The 13,090-nt window shown below is 48.4% G+C and overlaps 1 protein-coding gene across 5 annotated transcripts in view; it reads left to right on the top strand.

The window, feature by feature from the left end:
- Positions 1-99: 99 nt before the first annotated feature.
- KMT5B (lysine methyltransferase 5B) overlaps positions 100-13,090 on the top strand; it is a 53,253-nt gene continuing 40,262 nt past the window's right edge. The window contains exon 1 of one of the 5 annotated variants that reach the window (XM_026483020.4): positions 100-173. The gene's annotated coding sequence lies outside the window, so the exon portion shown is untranslated. Of the gene's footprint in view, positions 174-875; positions 972-1,077; positions 1,248-1,555; positions 1,839-13,090 lie in introns of those variants that run through there. The other 4 variants (XM_026483018.4, XM_026483019.4, XM_048214617.2 and 1 more) reach the window with 4 other exon arrangements.

The raw sequence follows: 13,090 nt of genomic DNA, 5'->3' as shown, positions 1-13,090 counted from the left end.
TAGGCATCTTCCGCACCTGCCCCAGGTCCTGGGCGGGGGTGCGGCTGCATCTCTGGCGCTGGCACTGCCCAACGAGGAAGGGAAGCGGAAGTAGCCCAGTTTCTCGGAAAGCCCGGCAGGCACACAGTAGGTGCTCAAGGGATGGCCGGCTGACACCGGGAAGCCAGTGCCCGGTGAGTGCACGCTCCCTCCTCCTCCTTCCCTCCCTCCCTCCCTCCCTCCCACTCTACGCGGCGGAATGCTCGGGCAGCCCACAAGGTCTGTAGGGGTGTATCCGCTCCAACGACACCCACTCCCACAACAAAGAAGCTCGCCTCCGTGGGCCACCTCCCCTCGGCGCCACCGGCACACGCGCAGCGGGCGAGGAGCCCGCCCGTCCCCCGGCGCTGCCCCCCGTCCAGGTTCGGGAAGCCGTACCCCGCGGGTGCAGCTGCGCTAAAGACCCGGACGGAGCCGGGGTGGCGCCCGAGGGGCGCGCGGCGACGCCGCCTCCAGCCGCGATTTAAAGGGCAGCGAGGGGCGGAGGGATCCCTGCCGACCCTCAGCGCGGATCCCTCCGCCGCGGGCGACGCGAGGCGACGGCTCTTCTCGGCTCTCCCCAAATTCGCTTTTTGTCCCTCCGCGGCCGGGAGCACCCAGCGAGGAACTCGTTTCTTTCCCGTGTTTCTCCGCCTCCCCCGCCCCCCCGCGAGTCTCGTAAAAGCAACAGAGGCAGCAGGGGTGGCGCGAGCCGGCGTGGTGTCCCTCCGCCCGGCCGAGGGCACTCGTTTTCGTGTCCTTCCACCGATCCCGGGCGGCGTCCGGACGGCTCACCGGGGGCGGCGACGCGTCTGCGGTGCGGGAGGCGAGGCTCCGGGGCTATGAGGTGAGGGCGCCCGGACGCCGGAGGCGGCGCGCGCGGCGCCAGGACACGGGACGCGGACCCCCGGCGAAGGCGGCCTTTGGGACGCCGCGGCCGCGCGAGAGGCGAGGTGAGGCCGGGCGCGGGGACGCGGGGGCGCGGCGCGGTGGGGGCGGGGGGCTCCGGCCGCGGCTGGGACTTATTTCCCGACAGCGGATGGAGCGGGCGGTGCTGCGGCCGGCGCCGCCATCTTGGATTTTACTCTCCATTTTTCTCGGGAATTATTTTTTGGTGATTAATTTTCTTGGGGGCCGGGGAAGTGCCGCCCGGCAGCGCGGACCCCCAGCGCAGCGGCCGGGCCGCGGGGCCGCGCTGCGCCCAGAGGAGGAGCGGGCAGCGCCCGGCGGTGAGCGGGGGGCGGGCGCGGCGCGGGCGTGCGGGGGCGCCGGGCGGCGGCGGCGCCGGGCTGGGGGCGGGCCGGCGGGAGCGGGGGCGCCGGGCCGGGCGGGGGCCGGGGCCGGGGCGCGGGGGGTGGCGGCCGGGGGAGGGGCGCGGCGCGGCAGCGGGCCCGGCGGCGGGCGGCGGCGGCTGCGGCGGCGGGCGGGGGGCGCGGGCCCTGCAGTGGGGGCCGCCGCCGGAAGGGAGCGGTAGCGGCCGCCGGGCAGCGCGGGGCCGGGAAGCGCCGGGGCGGCCCGCGGCCGCACGAGGGGAGCAGCCCCGGCGCTCGCGATTGGGGGACTCTGTTTTCCCTCTTCTCCAATGGGCAGCCGTGATCGGGCTCGCCCAATCTGCTACCTCTGCCGCGCTCCACTAAGGCTTGTTTTTGTTTGGGCTCGAGCCTCGTTCCAGGTCTCCTCCGGGGCCCGTCCCCCACCCTCCCCGTCCCTCCCCTGACAGCGGCGCCGGCCTCGGGCCGCGGCTCGCCTCCCTCGCCCCGGGCCCCCTCGGTCCCCGGCCGTCCTCGTAGAGTGGCGGTTGTCCTTCTGCACACCCAGAGGTGATGGGTATCGGCGTCGTTCCCACCTGTGGAGGGCGGGGGTAGGGGGGACGACCGTGTTTTCGTGGTGACAACGGAATCCAACTTGCGAGAGTGGTGTAGAAGCACGTTGGACCCGAGAAATTGATTCTCTATCTCTTTGGGCTCCTTCGACCCCGTTCAGGAACTATCAGTTCCGACCCGTCGAGTGGGGGAAACTGGGATAACTAAGGAGGTGAACGTGTGTTCTTTGAAAGTGGTTTTTAGAAACTTGCCAAGTGAAATTCAGTCTCGCGACGAGGTCTTACGTAGAGTAGTGGGTAGATGAAGTGGTCGGTCGTGATTGTGACTTTTCATCAGGACCTTTTTAGATTTAAGCTACTTTTAAGCTTTATAGAAGTATCGTTAAACGTGGTCGGAACACTGCTGTGTAGGATCATCAGAGGAAGCAGTTGCCAGCTGGAACTTTTTCCTTTAGTTTTGGTATCGAGAACTCGAGAACACCGCTGTAACTTTTGATGATTAGTAGTAAAAGCGTAAATATTTCTAAAAGGTCGGGGGAAATAATTTTCGCCTGAAATAATCGCCGGTGACTTGTATATCTGAGGAACGTACCTAAAGAGTTACTTGGCTGTGGACACAAGTTTACTTTGTAGCCGAACGTTTGGCTTCTTGAAACACGGGTGTGGCCTCGTCACTGTCGGGGTTCCCTATATTCCAAGAATAAAGTCCACAAACGCTTTAATCCCAGCATGTGGGGGAACTCCCGGCCCATTTTCCAGTTTTTAAACTTTAAACATTCTACATTCTACTCTCCTTTTCCCAGGCTCTAGCGCAATGAGCTTCTCATGCCTGGCACCTTTTGGTCACGTTCTGCTCAGCATTCCTAGCCACCTTCTGCCCCCTGCCCGCCCCCCATCCTTCAGAAAGGCCCAGAGAGAAAGTTACCTGCAAAGACTGGCCCACTCTGGAGGATGCACACTTCCTCTATGTTCCCTGAGCAATTGTTACTTGGTATTATATTTGGTTGTTTGTCCATCCCTTCAGCTTTCGTGTGAACTTGTTGGATTCTTATTTCCTCTGCCTCGGCCGGTGCAGAGTAGCTGCTCAGTAGGCATTTGATGGAAGTGAACTTGTTAATCTCCAAGTTACGGAGCTTCATAGCTTGTATTTGGTGTTTTGAAATATGTCCATTCTAATGTTATTTTAAAACGTTGTTATTAACAAAGCAACTTAGCTTGAGAGTGAAAGGAGTATTATGGGTACTTAGTCTTAAGGAGGAGAGAAGGGCTCAATTTTGTACCCATGAACTTTGAAACCAGACTCTCTCACAGTAATTTCCAAGTGCTCTCCTGCCCGTATGTATGTTCATCCGTCTTCTCAGACACATTGAACTGCTGTCTGTGCTTGAACCAGATAGCAGTGGGCGTACTGGGGGGAGGCTCCGGAGGAGGGTTGGGTCGTATAGCAGAATATGACGTGAAGGAAGTGGTCACAGGCTGTTTGTGTGTTTGAGCAAAGAGTTTTGTGGGTGGGGATGTTGATGTGTTGTTTTTCCCTTGGGTCATATAAATCTGGGATCGAATCTGATTTTTCTCTATGTAGGACATGAGTATGTGGCCCAGTTGTGTTGCAAAAACATGTGTGCCATCGGCACAGCTCCCTGTCCACAGAAATGTCCTTCCCATGGCTTGTGAGAGCAAATCCTTTCGGATAAACCATGTGGATTCCATTATTTTGTACTCTTGCCTACCATATATTAGCTTTACTTTTTCTCCACTCACCAAAATCCTTCTCCATGGAGCAAGAGTTGCGGGGCTCTGTTATGTGTTAGCCCTAGAACACTGTAATTGTTGAGTTTTCCATGCAGGGACCCTGTATCCTTGCTCCGCTGTGACACAGTGCTGGTTACATAGATGCACTAAGTGAATGCGAGGAGAGACCATGGGGTAGTTCTAGCTCAGATACAGCCGAATGCAGTAGAGAGAAGTTTTCTATATAGGATGTAACGGAATTTTTCAGTCTGATTTTTAGTTATTTTGGGGGCAAAAACTTATTTTACTGACATGTCTTGGTGTAGGAAATGGGTTTAATTGCTATAAGAAGCACAAGCTCAAATTATTACAAGATAAAATTAAAATTAGCTAATGCACTTGAAATTATAATCATTAGGGTGTTCTAAGTATTAGAACGCAGTGATTTGAAAAGTAATTTCTTGGATAGACTGCCAACTTTGAACTCATAAAACTGCTTTCTATTTGGAGCTCTTAAGTTTGAAATATGAGTTAAGCCCTGAAGTTTTAATGGCTGAGTTCCATTGAACGTGCTGTACAAGGAGGGGGTCCTAGCAAACAGTAGGGAGTGAGTACTCTAGGTCTTTGTCTAAAGGATTTTTAATGAGGGAAAGTTTAACAGCTTTCTTTAAATTTTTTCTCCCAACTCTATATCACCCCTCCCCCAAAAAACCCTTTACAAATCTGCTTTTACTTTAGTTATTACTATAGTCCCTTTTTCTCCCCCATAATTTGAAGTGTCGTCTGAGAGGAAAGGTTATGCCTGACCAGTATCTAACCCTGTATTTATTGTGATCGGAGTTTCTTTTTGTCCTACTCAAATAAAGCACTTGTCATTTACAAACACATTTTGTTTCAACAGACATATTCTTAAATTTTAGTCATGGATAACTTAATTTATCTGCATTACAGGATTTTACTATTTTAAAGGAATGCCATGGAGAGAGTCCATCTGTACAGGAAAGACTCATAACCTTATTTTTGTAAAGCCATGGTAATGCCTAATGTTAGCTTTAACAAAACCAAACCAAACCTTTTTTTTTTCTTTTTTGTCCTCTGTACTGCTTGAAGACAGAGTGGATGTATTATCTTCATAGAGCTGGTGATGGCACCAGGAACTGTTTGTATCCTAAGATATTCTCACAGGAGAGAAGAAATCACTGATTTCCATAGCCATTGATGGCTCGAAATTATGTTTGGCTTCACAGTTTTGCATCCATCGTGCCAAAGGACCAGTTTGGTCACTTACTGCCTCTGGCTCCCGCCTCTGCCAGCCAGATTTGGGGCTGTCTGATGTCTGTGTGAGACATACTCAAACCACACAGCCTTCTAGGGTTGTATGCAGTGATGACTCCATTACATGTAATTCTGGAGCTGGATGAAGGACCATTGGAGTAAGAATCAACACCTGGGTTCCGGTCTGCTCTGTCATTATCTATGTAAGACGCGGGGCCAAGCCTCACCTTCTACAACCGAGCTGTAATCTCGGAGATCACTTCCAATTCTAAATTATATTTTATCGTTTACACTTAATTGCCACCCTGTTTCCTCACTTCTAAGAGATGTTTTAATATTTTGACCTCTCTCTAATTAGTATACATGGTTCATCTATATGTCCTGTGTAGTTTTCCCTCCCTTTTTCTGAATTGCTGTAGCTCACCATCAGTTGGGTTTTAGAATGGAGAGGCTCGAGTATGTTAATGGCCCCGAAAGCTTAATGGCTCCTACTTCTGTATGGCTCCCACTTGTCAGTTCCATCTCTACTAGATGTCTCTCTTTTCTGTATTAATAATAGTACGCTAAAGAAGAAGTAAATAGACCAAGGGAGCATTCCCTAGTGATAAGTCTTTTTATTTACAGGTGATGCCCATGCGGCTCAAGTATTGGAGTAAACCCCAGACTTCAGTTTGAGCGCTAGAGGGTTAGACCCAGCCTTACCACTGAATAGCAGTTTGGCTTCAGGGAGGAACTTTATTTCTGAGCTTTAGCCATCTCACATGTAGTGCTAATGCCTGTGTCACCAACCTCATAGGGTTGCCAAGCAGATGAACCCTCACTGATGTGTCAGGGTGAAACAAACACCTGTGGTTTCAACTTGAGCATCTTTATCAGAAGTCCTGCCCACCAGGGGCGCCTGGGTGGCTCAGTTGTTAAGCGTCTGCCTTCAGCTCAGGTCATGATCCCAGCGTTCTGGGATCGAGCCCCACATTGGGCTCCCTGCTCAGCTGGTAGCCTGCTTCTCCCTCTCCCACTCCCCCTGCTTGTGTTTCCTCTCTCGCTGTCTCTTTCTCTGTCAAATAAATAAATAAAATCTTTATTAAAAAAAAAAAAAGAAGTCCTGCCCAGCAGATCTCTGATGGCACTGAGATTGCCTCTCAGGTCTCAGGCAGAAGGTCCCTTCAGTGAAGGGTCATCCTGCTTTCCACTCTGCACCTTTCTGCCCTGTTCTTCAGATAGCCGGTTTTCACAGCCTTCCCTTTGGACACGCAAGGGCTCCCACTCTAGTAGCCATGCCCGATTTTCCTGAAAGCTGAAGTTCACACGCGCCCTCTAGCGTTCCGTAGATGCAACAATATTCCAGCACCACGAACAGTGCCCGATGGCTCCCAGTAGGTTCTTGATAAATACTGGATTCTCAGTCTGCAGAATGATTCATTTTGTCTGTCTGATTTGTAGAACAAGGTTGCAGTAGCTGTACAGTGTAATGATCTCTGAGGGGTATTTTTTTTTAAGATTTTATTTTTATTTATTTGACAAAGAGACAGCCAGTGAGAGAGGGAACACAGGCAGGGGGAGTGGGAGAGGAAGAAGCAGGCTCCCAGAGGAAGAGCCTGATGTGGGGCTCGATCCCAGAACTCTGGGATCGCGCCCTGAGCCGAAGGCAGACGCTTAACGCCTGCGCCACCCAGGCGCCCCTCTGAGGGGTATTTTTATTTTCAAGGAAGTGCCTGTGTTGCATGATGTGGAGTGATATGTGTTTTTAGCAAGAGAACCAACCTACTCTTAGGAAGACGGAGTTCCCCCCACTGAAGAGTAAAGGGCGGCCTGATCCTTCAGCCAGTGAACCAGTGGAGTCTGGGGCTAGAGAGGCCATATGGAAACCTCCTCTCCCCCCTTCAAAAGAGAAACAAAAACAGACCTCACTCAGGGTCCAAGGGTCCAAGAGGATTTAGACAAAGCCAGTTGCCTCAGAAGATACTTGTTTGATGTAGATAGATACCAGGAGTGTTTTTGACACCCTCCCCCCAAAAGAGGGGTGATTTTTTTTCTGTATTTGTGCTTTTTATTTCTTTTCCCTGGTCGTCCAATGTAGTCTGTTCCCACATGATTCTCTCTATACTATTTGTTTCCTTTAAATCTCTTACCAGAATTTGTAGTTCCATACTTATTAGGGTTGTTTCTCTTCCCAGCTATCCTCTGAGTTCCATGAAATTAGGAACCATGCCACTTTTGTTCTAGGGTCTCACTCTTCAAATATGGGTCAAAGTATGTTTAAAATTTTGTTTGTGTCAGGATTGTATCACTTTCTTCATAGTGTCAGGAGTGTACAGGCTCTCAACCCAGCCTCAGCTTAATGTGTTTCTAATTCTCTAAGACTTGCTCTCATTTGTAAAATGGGGGTGATAGCTAGCAGTGGTATTGTGTATGTTATTGTACGCGTTTACTACTTTTATTGTATATAAAGTACACGTGAGAGAACTCGATGTTTTTGCTCCACGTTGACACATACGTTGAATGTACAGTATATGATTAAAGGGCTGTGCCGGGGTAAACAGCAGGATGCACGTCAAGGCACAGTTCTGGGATGCTGGCAAGAGCGAGGCTGTGAAAATGGTGCCTGGGAACTGAGAACTCAGAGCTGTCTCTCTGTCCTGTGCGGGACTGCCAGGTCACCTCTGCCATACTCAGTTCTCCCCTCCCGTCTTGAGCAGACGTTTCCTTAGCTGTGTGTTGCACACTGTCTGCAGGACCTCCGTCTCTCTCCCTGTGCGTGCTTCTTGCCCCATGTATTTCCTTCTCTCTTCCCTCCCCCCCGTTCCTTCCACTAACAGCCCATGAGAAAGCTCAACATTTTTTTTTTCCTTCGCTTTCGTGTCTTGGTAGCATATTATCTTGTCAGGAGGAGTGAATTACTTGGGGCAGGCAGGGATTCCTGAGCCTGTTTCTTTTAATCTAAGACTTTTTGTTTGAAGTTCTGTGATTCTCTGAATTGAGATAATGTTGAAACGCTTGGTAAACTGTAAAGTTGTTTTGTTAGTGTTGCTGTCTTCACAACCCCCACTTCTCTTGTGAGTTCTGATGTCTTGGACAGCTTCCTGGGTTGTGAACCACCCCCTCCTCAAATTCAGCAGATGTTATCTTTCTCATCTTTCCTGCAAACCTGTTTCTTCTGTAGTTCGTGGCAATCTCGCAGTCTCCCCACCTAGAGACTTCTGACCCATCTTAAATTCCCTTCTGTCCCTCACCACCTGCGTCTGATTTGTTGCCAAGTCTTGCCAACCTTCTCTTTGAAACACCAGAACTTTTCCTCTGTCTCACCCTCTCCCTGCTACTGTTGCATTTGAGCTTCTGTCACCTCCATCCACATGCTTTTTCAGCAGTAGGATCCTTTATAGAGTATAAGTGAGCAAATCCTGCCACCTTCCCTCTGTATAACCAAGAAAAAAAAAGTACATACTTTACAGGGTGTGAGAATTAAATGGTAAATGAACGGAGGAACTATTATTTATTGTTTTAAAAGTGGAGTTAGGGGCTCCTGGGTGGCGCAGTCTGCCTTCGGCTCAGGACGTGATCCTGGCGTTCCGGGATCGAGCCCCACATCAGGCTCCTCCTCTGTGAGCCTGCTTCTTCCTCTCCCACTCCCCCTGCTTGTGTTCCCTCTCTCGCTGGCTGTCTCTATTTCTGTCAAATAAATAAATAAAATCTTTAAAAAAAAAATAAAGTAAAATAAAAGTGGAGTTAAAGTTGGGCGCCCAGCTGGTGCAGTCGGTGGAGCGTGAGACTCTTGATCTCGGGGTGGTGAGTTCAAGCCCCACGCTGGGTGTAGAGATTACTTAAAATTTTAAAAAGAAAAAAAAAATTGGAGTTACCGTAAGGAAAAAAAAAAGTCTTACCAGAAACACAACGGGCTAACTTGCACTGTAACAAAGTCTGTAATCCCGCTGGATGTTGATGTGTGAGGTGTGTAGTTTGGTGTGATTTTTAATTCTACATTTTTGCCGGAAGCCACATTTCTTCAGGAGCAGTAGGAAAAGCAAAGCTGATCTTAGGTAAAGCAAAGCTGATCTTAGGTTTCTATCATAAATTAGCACCCCAGTCCTTTTATTCTCTTGAAAATGTGTACTCTTTTCAATGGAAATCGTGATGTGATTGTTTTCTTGGGAGAGTTATGGTAGGATAAGGAATGGAGGGGAAGTTTCTACTTGATCGTTTTAAGTTTTGTGAACAGTGCATCACCCAACGTATCTGACCTTCTGTTTCCGCCTTCGTCACTTGAGGAGGGGACACCTGGAGATCTTTATTAGCTATTTCTGCTCATTTGATCCATGTGCCAAACCGAGGAGGTCGGTCCTGTTTTCATTTCACTTACGAGGCATTTGTGGGGTTAAATGACTGTACTGTGAATCCACGGCGGCACTGCTAGGGAGTAATGAATGGGGTCAGAGTGGAACCCGGGTGCATTGACTCCGTCCAGAGCCCCATTCTGAATGCCGTGTGCGCTGCCTCCTGCAGTCTGTCACCCAGCAGACTTGGTCTTGGCCTTGATGACCCAGCCCAAGAATCACCTTTTGGAAGTTTTTTCTCATCCATGTCTTTGGCCAGTAAAAAAAATTGTTCTTTGTTCTGCTTACCTCGCAACTTCTGAGGAACTGTGGGCTGTACTTATGGACTTTTGACACTAGGTGGCATCTGTTTATAGAAAAGTAAAATGCTGTGGGGGTGTCAGGAGTAACAAAGGAAGCATCCTTGATTTTATTTATGGGCACTACTAGGTAAGCAGGTGGATCAGATGTGGAGAGATGGGGAAGCAGGTTGTTTTGTTTTGTTTTTGCAGAATTTCTCCCAACAACCACATCAGCTAAAACCTTTATTTTGGAAATACCTACCAAGACAATTGAAGACAAATCTTTCTTATATCAAATTCTTTGTTGTGATACATATTGGATGAATATTGGACATTACTGCATAAATAAGGAACCGCGAATCAATATTTTTTGTCCTGAGACAGTTAGGGGGGAGTTTCTTGCATGCCCAGTTGCAGATCAGTGGGCTTAGGTGTTGTAATGTCTGATCGTGGACTTAACCAGTAGTGCATGTTTTGTTGTTTCAAGTGTTCTGCTAAATGAGAAACCCTGAGGGTTTTAGTTTTCATTTTTATTGTAAAATTTTCATATCAATATAAGAATGTTCGATCATAACACTTCTATGGAAGGTCTTGGTTATCTGGGGTTAAAGCAATTAAATGGGTAATTGAGATGCCAGCTTTATCTTCAAAATCCGTATAGCTCTCTTTGTAGCCGCGGTTCACACCTGCAGTTGAAGGGGGAAATGACCTTTTTTAAAAGTATATTTAAAACAACTTTTCAAAGTTTAAGAGTTTTTCCTGTGATACATTGAAATTTAATGTGTTTTGGGGGTTTGGTAACTGTAAAGCATTTTCACCTTGGTTTACTTTGTCATGGTCTCTGTATTAGTTGCCTGTGGCTGCTGTGACAAATTACTCCAAATTTGGTGGCCTCAAACAGCAGAGGTGTATTCTAAGTTGGGCAGGCCCGAGGTTCACCATCTGTTTCACTGGGCCATAGTCAAGGTGTGGTAGGGCTCCCCCTGGAGGCCATGGGAGAGAACCCGTTCCTTGCCTCTGCCGGCTTCTGCTGTGGCGTTCCTTCGCTGGTGGCCGCGTCACTGCAGCCCTCGACTCTCCTTGTCTTGGGTGTGTGGTGTCAAAACTCCTTCTTCCGCTCTCATAAGGTCTCTTGTGATAGCATTTAGAGCCCACTCAGATAACCTGTGTCCTCTCAAAATCCATAATTGAAATCACCTCTCCAAAGACCCTTTTCCTTAGAAGCTAATATTCACGAGTTCTGGCTTAGGACTGGAGATCTTTGAGGACCATTTTTCAGCCCTCTACAGTCTCCTTTGGAGCAGTTAGCACGACCAGTTCCGCATGATAGCAGTGCTTGCTCTGGCCATCATTTCATCTTGGATTTTATCTTTAGCCATATCTTACTAAGTATTGTGGGAAACTGCTCTGAGTCAGGTGCCATCTCTCTCTGGGTCCGATGGGGCTTTACCACCTGAGGCTGCTTGGCGAGGCTGTTAAATCAGTTGAAGCAAAATGCTTGATGAGTTTGACTCTACCAAAGCTGGAAAAGAAAGCAGCAGCGATACTTAGTCATCAGCTTCTCCAATCATCAATCTTTCTCTCTCTTTCTTTCTTTCTCTCTTTCTTTCTTTTTTAAAGATTTTATTTATTTATTTGACAGAGATCGACAGCGAGAGAGGGAACACAAGGAAGGGGAGTGGGAGAGGAAGAAGCAGGCTTCCCGCCGAGCAGGGAGCCCGATGCGAGCTCGATCCCAGGACCCTGAGATCATGACCTGAGCCGAAGGCAAACGCTTAACGGCTGAGCACCCCAGGCGCCCCCCCAGTGACACTTCTGACAGTATTTATAGGAGCAGGTTGTAAGGTTACAGGTGTGATCGTGAATTCATGGTTGTCGTCTAATAAACTGGCAAGTGAGGAACTGTCTTGTCAAGGTGTATTACAGTCTTACTGTATTGCAATACGGGATTTTTTAAAAATTAATTTATTTATTTGACAGAGATAGAGACAGCCAGTGAGAGAGGGAACACAAGTAGGGGGAGTGGGAGAGGAAGAAGCAGGCTTCCAGCGAAGGAGCCTGATGTGGGGCTCGATCCCAGAACACCGGGTTCACGCCCTGAGCCAAGGCAGATGCTTAACGACTAAGCCACCCAGGCGCCCCTGCAATATGCGATATTGACCACAAGTGCCTCTGATAGCTTCACGGGGCTTCTTATATTGGCCTGACAGTATGAATTATTCTAGGATTCCATGGAACCTTGGATATATCTTGATTACAGATGGACTTGGCATAATCATTGATAAAGACTGATTTGCGATTCCTTGACATATTATCGTAGAGCCTTTTTGTAACTTTAGATTGAAGAGAAAGAACTAATCACCAGTTGGGCTTATATGTAGCAGTGAGGTTTGCAGCTAGAAGGGGGATGTGATATGAATGGACCTGGGATGTGTTGGGCCTTGTGCTAGGCTCCAGTGATACGGAAGTGCACCTTAGCACACGCTGCAGTGGGGAAGCCGAGTATCATCAAGTAATTACGTGAAGAAGTGCGTACAGTTGCACTAAGCACCACGAAAGGGAAAGCGTATAACCAGGCGGTCTGTGGGATGGAGGACTGGGATGGGGGGGGCTGGTGGGCAGCTTGATGGCATCCCAAGTACAAAGGCCCTGTGTAGGGAACACGCCTAGCACACTAGGCAGATGAGAACTGGGCTGTCTGGAGTTGTAGCTGGAGCGAGGGGAGAGGGGGCAGGGCTGGGTCATGCGAGACCTTTATAGGCACCAGCAAAATAGGGTCTGTTAATGGTAGTTCGTAACAATTTCCAAATACTCTGTTTTTGCTATTGCATATAGGCCAGGCGTGTCAGCCTAGAATGGAAATTGGATTTTTACTTCATTGGTGGGACATTGTTGGCACTGACCCTAGCCTGTGCAGTCACTCCTGGTCCAGTGTGGGCGCTTTTGTTCCTTTGGGGGGGGGGTGTTTGTTTTTTGTCTCCTCTTTGGATAGTGCTTTCTTTCATTTTTATACTCTTTGTGTTTGTCTTCCTTGTGCTTATTGTAAATATAAAGCTCCAGGGAGTCTGGGATCGTGGCACTTGAGCATTGCAGAGCCAGTCCACAAGCAAAAGCATCAGAAACGTGTGGAAGTATTTCAGTGACATTTGACTTCCCTGATGTTTGAATTACTGTATTTAAGGTTTTAGAAATTGGCTTTAACTTACATAAGAATGATGTGTAAGGATTTTTATGATGTCTGTTTTATTTTCATTTTTATATGTTTAAATTTTTATTATAAAAGTAATATATGCTCATTTTGAAAAGTTGAACCTCGTGAAAAATATACCACGTAACACAAAAATTGCTCCTGATCTCATTCTCCAGAGATAATACTGTTAACCATTTGGTGTTTTGAATTGTTTTCTCAGCATATTGTAGCTGAATCACTTGAAAAGTGTTTGCTCTGCTTTTTCTCGGTGAAGTTTTCCAAAAGTCCTCCAGCAAGCTAGAGCCTGCTTTTTTAAAATGTGTGCTACCTTCTCAGCCCCTTGGAACTTGTTTCTTTGCCACTGGGTAATTTCTCTAAGATAAACTGAGACAAGTTCAACATGTAAACTGGTTAGAGAATTCTTGGTAATATCACAGGAATTATA

Source organism: Ursus arctos, unplaced genomic scaffold, assembly GCF_023065955.2.
Source record: "Ursus arctos isolate Adak ecotype North America unplaced genomic scaffold, UrsArc2.0 scaffold_23, whole genome shotgun sequence".
Lineage (NCBI taxonomy): Eukaryota > Metazoa > Chordata > Mammalia > Carnivora > Ursidae > Ursus > Ursus arctos.
This window is presented reverse-complemented; position numbering and strand designations above follow the sequence as displayed.